This window comes from Sorex fumeus, unplaced genomic scaffold, assembly GCF_029834395.1.
Source record: "Sorex fumeus unplaced genomic scaffold, SorFum_2.1 ptg000020l, whole genome shotgun sequence".
NCBI lineage: Eukaryota > Metazoa > Chordata > Mammalia > Eulipotyphla > Soricidae > Sorex > Sorex fumeus.
In genome coordinates this window covers 7,821,694-7,828,623 of record NW_026606077.1, presented here as the reverse complement: position 1 = coordinate 7,828,623, position 6,930 = coordinate 7,821,694, and the positions used below count along the sequence as shown (strand labels likewise).

At 42.4% G+C, this 6,930-nt stretch overlaps 1 non-coding gene across 1 annotated transcript; it reads right to left on the bottom strand.

Annotated features, from left to right (window-relative positions):
• Nucleotides 1-4,524: 4,524 nt before the first annotated feature.
• Nucleotides 4,525-4,650, bottom strand: LOC130022770 (small Cajal body-specific RNA 8). The gene has a single exon (XR_008792307.1). It is a non-coding gene; the product is annotated as a small Cajal body-specific RNA 8 (non-coding RNA).
• Between the last annotated feature and the right edge of the window lie 2,280 nt (nt 4,651-6,930).

Below are 6,930 nucleotides of genomic sequence, written 5' to 3'. Positions count from 1 at the left end.
TGTATCAGACATTAAATGCAAGCTATTTCTGTATCATGTTATTTTTCAACCTCCCAATTAAAAAATAGTGAATTTAAAATATTGTTTAATTGATTTATTAATTTTCATTATTTTTATTCAGTTTTTTTTCTCATTTTGGACTCCATGGTTCACAAATCATTTTTAGTAGGATTTCATACATGAGACATTCCAGGTTCATAGCCTCCATGCTATGTGGTCACTTTCCTCCACCATTATCTCACTATTTATTTATAATTTTTTAATACTTTTTAACTTTTAATTTAGGCATCATGATTTACAATACTGATAATGGGAAGTGTTTCATGTCAGAAGAATTATGAGTTTCCATAATTTTTCTTTTATTATTTGCATTTTTATTCTCCAAGACCAGTTTTAGCATCATTGTGTTTGTCACAAATATGTTGGCAGTGGGCCAAAGAGATAGCGCAAGGGTTAAGGCACTAGCCTTGCACCCACCAAACCCTGTTTCAAATCCCCTGCATTGCATATGGCCTCCTAAGCACCTCTAGGACTCACTCCTGAGCACAGAGCCAGGAATAGTCGCTGAGCACCAGCAGGTGTGGCCCCAACATCCCACTCACTCCTAAAAGATTGATAGTAATAACTATCAAAGTAACAAAAGTTGTTCATCATTTAATAGGGGAATGACTATTCCGCCAATGATGTAATTCTATTAAAAAATGCTACTAAGGTTAACAATAAGGGGAAAGATGTATAAAGCTAACTGATTCCACAGAGTGATGTTTTTCCACCTTTGTACACCAAGAACCAGCAATCTGTCTGCATACTGGTCACAGTCTAGTAGTTATAACCTCAGCAGTCCACCAGTGTTTTTCAACCTTTCTACACCTGCTGACCAGCATTGGTTCATGAATGGACAGTGATTAAAGACCAGTGTTCTAGAGAAGTATCTTAGAAGTCAAATTTAAAAAAAAGATTTTTTTAAGACTTCAATGTGACAAAAATATCAACACAGAGTTCTCCCTGGAAAGCAATATTATTATTTGAAAGAAAAACATACATATAAATATATATGAATGAACATACATGAATATAAACTTATATACCTTCAGGTATATTTTTTATATTTTGAAATAAATATTTTTCACTGTTTCTAAAACTTAAGTAAAAGCTCTCTCAATTTAAGACAAAGCTACTCTTTATTCTAATCCAAGGGGCTTCTTTCGATACAAATTTACTGGTTTATGTATCATAGAGAGCTGCCTGGAAGTTAAGCAAGGTTTTTTCTTTCTCAAATTGATTATTTAAAAATAATAAAATTATATAAGTTGAGGGCCCTGTAGCCGCTACTAAAAGCAGCAGGAGGGAAAATCTGACAGATACCAGGCAATGGCTACTTCCTTTCACTTCTACAAGTTGAGTAAGTTATGAGGAGTTGATGTACAACAATGTAATTTATATTATATTTTATATTTTGAATTTGCTAAGAATGTAGATCTTAAATGTTGTCACCACACACAAAGGCAATTAGGTGAGGTAATGCATATGTTAATTACTTTGGTCAAGTTGGTGATTTCACTATTAATACATCAAACTATCAAATGAAATATCTTAATTATATACAACCCTTAAAAGATCAATAATGGGGCTGGAGAGAGTACAGGAGTTAAGAAGCTGACCTGGCAATAGACAACCCTAGTTTGATCCCTGTCACCACATAGGTTTCCAAGCGCTTCAAGGAAAGATCCCTGACCACAGAGCAAGGAGTAAGCCCTGAGCACCGCCAGGTGTAAACCCCTCCCCCAACTTCTCCCCAGTATTGTCAATTTTCCTGAATAAAAACAGGGGGAGTGGAGAGTGAAAATTAAATTCCATTGCCCTAACTTGAACCGGTAAACTTTTTGGTTTGTTTATTTTGTTTGGGCCACACCCAGCAATGCTCAAGGCTCACTCCTGGCTCTGTACTCAGGGATCATTCCTACCAGGGCCACATCAGGGGCCAGTGATCAAATAATCACTGGGCCAGCAGCATGCAAGGGAAGAGCCCTATTTGCTGTAATATCACTTGGCCTGAACTAATTAACTTTTATGCTTTTGGATAGATTTCTACAGGACTCCAATGTCCTCTTCTCTTGAATACCACTGAAGCTCAGATGAAAGCAGTTATAAAAGCATTCAAACTTCTTGAGTCTATGGAAACGCTTTTGAGTCTTATCCACAGTTCCTAAAATTGCTTAAATTCCTTGGTATGTGAAAAAGACAGTAACTCTATAAAAAACAACCAGGAAACTGTGTAAAAAACTTCAAAGGCCCTCCAGCCACCCGCATTTGGGGTGGACCCTGGCCACTCCTGCAGCCAGGGCGGCCCTGGCCCCGGGGCAGATGGCTGAGGAAGTGAGGGCCAAGCCGGTTGGTATTAGCAGCAGTTTATTTCAAGGAAGTTTATTCCATAGAAGTAATTTATGTTATGGAGGGCCTAGGTTCTCTCAAGCACTTGTTCCCCCTCGCTAGCCTCTAGGCGGTCCATCTTGCCACCCTGCGCTCTCATCTCTCCAGCTCTCTTGTCTCTCCAACTACCCCCCCCCGCACCCCCACTCTGGGCTGACCCTGCACCCAGTCAGGTAGCAAAATCAATATAAGAAAGCCCTCCCTGAGAAGGTATTCTAAAGCCCTTCCTGACTGCCCCATGCAAAATACCTCCTTAAGGTGTTTTTCTCTTTTCCCCAGTCTGATAAACTATCAATAAACTATCAACTATCAACTATTCCTGAGACTATGCAGGAAGGACAGAACAGTGTTGTCCTACAAAACTGGACTTGTCCAATAGAGAAAAAGCCATTCTTTGTAAATAGGGAGTACAAGGTGTCATGTAGCCTCACAAAAAGCAGATTCATGTGCCCTACATCTCATTATCAAATTTTTGTACCAAAGATATTTCAGTATCATGTTGGTTTTCATCATAACTGGCTCCCATTTCAAAAGAAGTCAGCCATGTTGGAAATGAAGTCAAGAAAATTTAAGTTGTGAGATTTTTTTTTTCTCATCTTGTTTTTTAAAGTTCTTTCTTATAAAACATAGTTTACTTTTTTTTGGTTTTAGAGCCACATTCTGCTGTGTTCAGGGGTTACTCCTGACTCTGTGCTCAAGAATTTCTCCTAGATTAATACCCAAGAATAGCTGAGATCAGCACCAGGAGGATTACTCCGTAGCTTAGTGGCCAGTTGGGCATTCTAGAGGAAAGGGCAGCTCAGATAGAGAAGGGAACACCAAATAAAGGGTGTTTGGAGGTCCCTCCCAGGAGGGAGGGGAGATGCATGTCGAAAGTGGACTATGGACTGAACATGTTTGCCACTCAATGCCTCTTTTGCAGACCACAACACCCAAAAGGAGAGAGAGAACACAGGGGATTGCCCTGCCACAGAGGCAGGGGGGGATGGGGGGATGGGGGTGGGGGGGACATTATCCATGGTGGTGGAAAATGGGCACTGGTGGAGGGATGGGTATCTGATCATTGTATAATTGAAACCCAAGCACAAAAAATTGTAAATCTACAACTGTACCTCATGGTGTTTCACTAATAAAAAAAAAATTGTTAAAAAAAATAAAAAAATAAAAAAAAAAAAGAATTTCTCCTGATAGTGAGTGCTCAGGAGACCACATATGGTGCTGGGATTTGAACCAGGGTAGGTCACATGCAAGTCAAACATTTTAACGTCCATACTATCTTTCTGGCCTCATATTTTGCTTTTAATTGGTCAGATTTCTTTAAATTGAAATTTTCCCATTTTCTAGATCTCTATAGCCACTTGATTTCCGGTTGCTAAGTTCTAAATTGTTATCTTAACAAAGCATAGATGGTGTTTGCTGTGCAATTTGGTTGACTCATGTCTTTGAATAACCACACCCTTGTAATTAGAGATTTGGTTGTCCTCAGAGAGTGGTACAGTCAGCATGGAAATATTATGCCAGAGGCATTAACGTCCTATTTTTGAATGAATATGGAAACTAGTCAAGAGATTTACTCAATGTTAGATGGAGCCTGCTCTATGAAATCAATATACCTGAAGTTTGGTTTAAAAAAAGACATCATGGTTTCAAAAAGCACTAATTCCTATGCTTCCAACACCTCAGAAAGGTCTGCTGCTTTTTCCTTCACCCCAGTCAATAACCTTTTTTTTAAATTCAGGCGGCCAACATGGCCGACCCGAGTTCGATTCCTCCGCCCCTCTCGGAGAGCCCGGCAAGCGACCGAGAGTATTCGATATGCCAGACACAGTAACAACAAAGTCTCCAATGGAGACGTTACTGGGCCCGCTCGAGCAAATCGACGATCAACGGGAGGGCCTTTACCTTTACCTTACCTTTACCTTAAATTTTATTTTATATGTATTGAGGTATTTGTGGCTTACAATACTGTTAATGTTAGTTTCATGGCGCACCATTTGTGCCATTAGAGTACCCACTTCCTTCCAGTTCTACCTCCCATCCCCAACCCCCAGCTAAGTTCTGTAGACCAACTCTCGCTTCTGTTGCCGTTTTTTAAAAAATCCTGTCTATCCATTACTATTTTATTCAAGTCATGCCAGTCACAGAAAGGCAGTGTTCTAGAGAGGTAGAGGGATGACAATCAGAGCACTGCTTCAGCCCAGTTTGTGTATCAGCCTCCCACGTTCTGTTGCTTTTTGACCATTTGGCCATTTGCTGCTCTCCTACTGTGTGTCTTTAAGTCCCACAGGCCACGCGAGAGAGATCATTCTGTGTCTACCCCTTTCCTGCAGACTGACTTCACTCAGCATAATACCCTCCCGTTCCATCTATTTGCCAGGAAAACTTGGGAGAGAGGGTTTTGAGAATAGAGTGATAATGAATCAGTCAGTGTAAGATTTCATATCCCCTCCCCCAAACAAGTGCTCTTTAAGAATTATCTTCAAGAACAGGGGTGATTCACGCTAGGGGAAAAGGCAGCTCAGATAGAGAAGAGAGCACCACATAAAGGGTGTTGGGAGGATCCTCCCAGGATGGGAGAAGCATGCTGAAAGTAGACTATAGACCGAACATGATTGCCACTCAATGCCTCTTTTGCAAACCACAGTACCCAAAAGGAGAGAGAGAACAAAAGGGAATGCCCTGCCACAGAGTGGGGTGGGATGAGGGGAGAATAGGGGGATGGTGGGAGGAATACTGAGATCATTGGTGGGAAATGGGCACTGGTGGAGGGATGGGTACTCGATCGTTGTATAACTGAAACCCAAGCACAAAAAATTGTAAGTCTACAACTGTACCTCATGGTGTTTCACTAATAAAAATTTAAAAAAAGAACAGGGGTGATTACTCAGCTGCGCGCTAGTGCATGTGAGGAGGTGGGGGGTGGGGCTGGAGCTGATCAGTGGACCTTGGAACCAGCTTTGGGACCCAGGGGAGCCAGGAGTCAGCCCTAAGCACTGCCAGATGTGGTACCAAAACAAACAAACAAACAATCTGATAAAGAGCCACCCTGCCACCCAAGGCCAGATCCCATGCCTTCACCACCACCCACAGATAATTGACAGGCAGGGGCCAATGCTGCAGCATGGCTGAGAATGAGGAGGGCACCAGTGCTGGGAGTCCTCGTGGAGACTGCAAAAAAATGGACAGGCACAGCAGCGTGAAAAAGACCCTGTGGACATTTAACCTCCCAGGGCTACTTGGGGTACTTCATTTTGGACATGCCCAAACCTCCAAGCCTCCCTCTCTTTGGGTGCCTAATCTCTCCCCCCCCACCTTTCTCTCTTGCATTTTAGTTCTTTCTTGTCTCTGATTAGTTTACAATAGGTAGTAGTGGGAAATTTGGTTGCTGCTGGCTTCAAACATCAAAACCATTCACATTAACTCCAGCAGAAAAAAACAGTATTTCCTAAAGTTCCAGAAGAGAGCCACACAGAATGTCCTGACTCCATGCCGGACTGTCTTCGTCGGGATCCCTCAGAGGGGGACGGATTGAGTTTCCCTCGCCACCCCAAGCAGAATCCCGGCAGCTGAAAACCTCCAGAACCCAACCGCAGACATACTCAAGGCCACTCTCTACACTCTCGGATGAGCCTCACCCATGAGGGAACCAACAGAGGAACCCAGGTATGCTGAACCCAGGGCTGAGATCTCCAAGCCTGCTTGGATCAGGACTGGGTCTCCTCCACCCAGATCCCCAGTTTTCCAGTGGCTTGGCAGTCACATCCACAAACTGCCTCCAGTGCCATGTAATCTCATTAATGGCCCAAATCCAGAGACTATGAAATAAAACTCCCAGAAGAGAGCAACACAAAACGTCCTGGAGCTCACAGTGACATTCTCAGCCACGCGACCTCTTACACCCTAGCCCACTGATTTACCAAAAGTAGCACACATTTGTTTAGGTATAACATATATGTTTGTAACCTCTTATAGAAGGGCTTAAACGGTTCCAGGATGAAATACAACACACTTTCCTTTGTGGTGGTAGGAAGGTGCTCGGTGGTGGAATCGGTGTTTGAATATTATCTGTAATGAACTATTGTGAACAACCTTATAAAAATGAAATAAACATTTTTTAAAAGACAATATTTTGTTTTTCCTCCAGCATAGGGTCGACTGAGTTCTTTGGACTTTGAACCAAAATGTCTATGGGAGTAAGTGGGGGCGAGTAGATGATATAATTTTCTCACGGAAAAGGATTTGGTCCCACAGCATCTGCTTTGTCCAAAAAGGAAGGGGACTCTACATTGAATCGGTTCCTAGTTGGAACGAGTATTTTTGTTTTTGTTTGGGGCTAGAGTGATAGCACAGCAGGTAGGGCATTTGCCTTATCAGGTTCGATTCCTCCACCCCTCTTGGAGAGCCTGGCAAGCTACTGAGAGTAGCCTGCCCGCATGGCAAAGCCTGGCAACCCGTGAAGTATTCGATATGCCAAAAACAGTAACAACAAGACTCACAATG